Raw genomic sequence first — 4819 nt, 5'->3', positions numbered from 1 at the left:
CGAAACAGTTGTTAATCATACATATTCTCATTTTAAATTATAACCAGATCATGGTAAGTAGCATAGTTTGATATAAACATCAATTGATGTTAGTTTTTACCATCGATCAATCATGGCTTATGTAGTGGTCAGCCTTATAAAGCTTGTTAATCCTCTCCCTCTCCCCTTCACTTATTAAGTGGAAAATAGTTTTCGGCTGAGCTCTACTCAAGCAATAAACAAATTGCCTTTTTTCTTTTGTGATTATTAGCAAATATTCTTAGGTCTTTAATAACATCCAGTGCAAAAAATCTCCATTGCATGCATTTTTCCTAATGGCAATAAAAATAAGAGGAATTAACTAGCCCAAAGAAAATAAAGCAAATTAACTATAGATGAGAGAAACACAACTACAGAGACGAACACAAATATAAGAGGAACTCATTTTTCTCATTAATAGATCTAGAAATTAAAGAGCACATCTCATCACAATTTCAACAATTTTTTTCACAATTCAATCAAAAACCACAAGCTTTTGATACTCTTCTCCAGAAATAGCTTGCATCATCACAGCTTCTGGATTCAAAATCCCACCTTCTTCCAAAAACAAAGTCACAAGATTCTTTGAAAATCCACTCACAAGTGCCACTCCTTCTTGTTTACTAGGTACTGGTGTTGCCTCTGAATTCCTCAAATTCCAAAACACAATTTCAGGCACTTTTTCATAACCACTTTTCTTAAACTTTTTTTGTATCACTTTATAATCTGTTTCCCATGGACTAGTTGAAGCCTGATCAAATTCCATGTCACTAAAAACAAACAGTCTCTTTATCATTTGTTCCTCACTCAAATTCCCCTTCACAGCAATTTCAAGAATTTTATCAAACACTTTCTGAAAATCTGTATTCATGTGCCATTTCATTCTCCTAATAAAATCTGTCTTTTGTGACAAATTTTCCCCTTTCACTATGTGAAATTCTGGATTCTGACTAAATGTAATTAGCTTTCCTTTCCAAGGTTCTTCACTAAGTTCAGAAATAAGTAGCCCTAGAGCAACAGAAACTTCCATTGGAGTCCCATGCATACTTCCTGATACATCACAAATTGCCATACAATTTGTTAATTTCCCCTTTTTTGCTAAGTCATCAACCATTCTTTCCCATTGAAGCTCCGCAACTTCTGGCCCCATGGAATCAATTAATGATGCTATTATCTCATGTGGAAGCAATGCACCAGCCGCGATTGTTGTTTTCCCACTCTTCACATCACCAAGATACTGCTCGAATCGTTCTTTATCGTGCTTGTAAAACAATTTCTTGTACAATTTCATCGTTATAAGGAAGCTCATCCCATTTATTTGCACAAATATAAACCTCCGGAATCTCTAACGCCTTGTGTAATGGCACGAGCACTTCTTTCCTCAATCTATCCCTCACACGATAAGCATAATGCGCGTCCTCAAGATCTTGGTACTCAATATAATCGTCGCGAGGGAATAATTTTCTTCCCACACTTTCACACATGCCTTATCATAAGATGAATCAAGAGATGGACACCATTTAGCCGCGAGGCTAAGTTCGTATAACTTCCCTTCATTGTACAACTGCATGTCTTCCCTCAAAGCATCAGCAAAGAAACTAGAGACTTTATCATACAAGAATTGAAATTTACAATCTTGTGTATACCTATCCAATAATTTCTTTGCCTTAGCTATAGTTTTCTCCAATCGAATTCTCTTTGCCTTTCCTTTACTCACATAGGAAATTTTTTTTTTCTTTTCCTCCAAAAGCCCTTCTCTTTTCTTTTCCTCCCACTCTTGTTTTTCATTTTTTCTAACTTCATGACCCTCAATTAATCTATACAAAATCTCTAACACATCCTTAAAATAACCGAAATCAGCAATGGCTTTAATATTACATGCTAGGGTTTTAGGATGGTAAATATGAAGCCATAAAGAAGAAATATAAAACCCTTCTTTCTCTGATTTTCCAGTACCTCTAACACCCCTTATATTACAAATAAGTTTAAGGGTTGTTAAAGCATCATTATTCCAAGCAAGTTCTAATCTTTTCAATAATTGTTCAGGTGGGCTATCGGGAACAACGTGGAAAAAGAAATCTAAGCAAGGATTTCCAGTAGAAAGAAAAGTTGCTGAACCATTCTCTGTTAAACCCATTGGAGGAAATCTTGTTTCTGGTTCTGGTGAGGATTCACATGAACAATCATAATCGCAGTCCCAACATGGAAATTTTCTTGTTTTTTCTGGTATTGGGGTTGATTTAATTATGAGGGAACGAATGGTGGGTAGGGTAGGGGGTGGGGTGGTAATAGTGGTGGAAATTCCTTGAATTTCTGGTGGACCAAGTAATGCAGTAAGTGGTGCCATTGTTGAATATACTAAGGTTGAGAAGGAGGAATTAAGGTGATAGCGAAGTGATATTTAGGGTTACAGTAAAGTGAGAACTGTTTTGATATTTGTTCATATTGAATATGTGGGAAAATATATATAGTGATGGATTACTTGGTGGCTATGTATAACAAAAACACCGACTTTGATCTTTTTGGATCATTATTTACCGACTTGAGTGAAGTTAAGCGGCAGTTTAGGTTATGAAATTTAATTTAATTTGTGTTGATTTACATTTTTGCATGATATATGAAGAAAGGGGAGATACTCAACTCATCTGTATTGCTTGATTCACAATACGGTGTATGAACAAAAAAAAACTTTCTGGAAAATAAAAAATACATTGAGTAATTATTTTGTTCTAAAGTTTATTAGAGTTTAACCAATTATCTGATAATTATTTACTTGAATTATTTTTTTGAAGGCATTATTTATTTAAATTATAGAAATAGAACAGGAGTCATACTTGGTGGCTACACAAAAGTACCACCAACCGGGTTTATTTATTTTTCTTAATTGTTTTTTTGGGGGGGGATCAGTTACACAGCTGGAGTAAAATTAGGCGGAAACCACACAATATGAAGTTCACTATGTGGATGGAAAAAAAAAGTTTACTAATTATTACACGGCAAATAAAATGGAGGAGACTCTCAACTACTGTCGGATCTCTTTATAGCAATATCCATATATAACAGTCATTCACTATAAAAGCTAAAAAAAATTTAGAACCGATTTTTTAAGTTATATTTAACTCTCTATAACAGCTTTTTGCCTATAACAACAACAACCGTATTTATAGCAGAATATTCTTTGTAAAATTACCCCTCAAAATAACAACATATAGAATCTTTAAGATTACTAATAATAATTCTAAAAATATGCAAACAATCATTTCCATTAAATAAAATTTTTATCTCGCATAAAATATAAGATTTGAAAATTTGCAAATAATATCTTTTCCATTGGACAAATTCAAAAAAATAATTAGATAGAAAATTTAGCTATTAAGCTCTTAGATTGTCTTCGAGGGAAAACTATTGGATGCCTTCTTGCTGAAAATTTGGACACGAACCTTCACCAATTCAAGCGTTATATCGCTAATAAAAGAATGAAATCTATAAAACAAGCTATAATTACAAAGTTCTTCCATCATTCTTGAAAGAATATATTTTTCTAGATAGCTTTAAAATATGTGCCTTAGAGTTTAAATCTTTATACGTTTAGTTATGAATTTATTAATAATGTATTAGCTTTTTTCAATATTTAATTAGTAAAATATGCGTAGTTTTTTAGATTTTAAATTTGAATAATTTTCTTATCTTTCATATGTAGCATTAAAAAAGGAAAAATAATCGATTTTTGGATAATTTTTATCTATAACAGTCAAAAATATTTAAACGTCAAATATTTTTATAAGTGTATAACAGTCATTCATTATAAAAGACAAAAAATCTCGGAACAAACAAGGTGTTATAGAGATGGTCAACTCTATATATCTTGTCATACGAATGACATAGAGATCAAAATAACGTAAAGTGTTTTTGTAACGCTTTCGAATTATATACTTTAATAAAATTACTTTTCACACGCAAATTAATTTTTAGGGTTGTTAATGTCCCAAATCTCATTACAATTTAAATAACGCTTTGCACTACACTCTACAGCAGTAAAAAACCTAACGCTAGCATAGTACATTTTAAAGTTGTTACAGCTCTTTAAATCAAAGAACAGTCATTGCGAAGCGATGAGTATTGTTCTTAGACCGTTTCTAATTTGCCCACAAAATTTTAGGTAATTCGGAGCCTGACACCCGAATTCATGAATTTGGCGCGGACATAATAAGCACACGAAAAATCAAAAATCATCCTAAATTTCTGTTTTATGGCCCTAATGCCATAAACCGAGGAACGATCACGGCAAAACGAAGACTTTGTTCATTAGGTCATTTCTGATGTGTCCAAATAATTTTAGGCAATTCGAAGCCTATTGCCTGAATTCATAATGACGGCGTGGACATTAGCACACGAAAAATCGAAATATCGTCCTCAATTCCTATTTTATGGTCCTAAAATGCCAAAAAATAAGGAACGGTCATGATAAAGATATGACTATTTTTCATTATGTCAATTCTCATAGTCCCACAAAATTTTAGGTGATTCAGAGCCCGTCGCTCGAATTTAAGAAGATGACGTGGACATTAACACACGAAAAATTAAAAATCAAAATAAATTCCTATTTTATGGCTCTAAAATGCCAAAAAATGAGGAACATTCATGACAAAGCAATTAATATTGTTCATTAGGTTATTTCTGATGAGCCCACAAAAATTTAGGCGATTCGAAGCCCGTCGCCCAAATTCATGAAAATACTGTGGACATTGACACACGAAAAATCAAAAATCATCCTGAATTATTGTTTTATAGCTCTAAAACA

General features: G+C 32.7%; 1 pseudogene; it reads right to left on the bottom strand.

The window, feature by feature from the left end:
• Window positions 1–421: 421 nt before the first annotated feature.
• Window positions 422–2492, bottom strand: LOC104100813 (uncharacterized; annotated as a pseudogene).
• Window positions 2493–4819: the final 2327 nt, after the last annotated feature.

The sequence above is a fragment of the Nicotiana tomentosiformis genome, chromosome 9, assembly GCF_000390325.3.
Source record: "Nicotiana tomentosiformis chromosome 9, ASM39032v3, whole genome shotgun sequence".
NCBI classification, from domain to species: domain Eukaryota; kingdom Viridiplantae; phylum Streptophyta; class Magnoliopsida; order Solanales; family Solanaceae; genus Nicotiana; species Nicotiana tomentosiformis.
The sequence above is the reverse complement of the archived record's forward strand: the minus strand, read 5'-3'. Positions and strand labels throughout refer to the sequence as shown.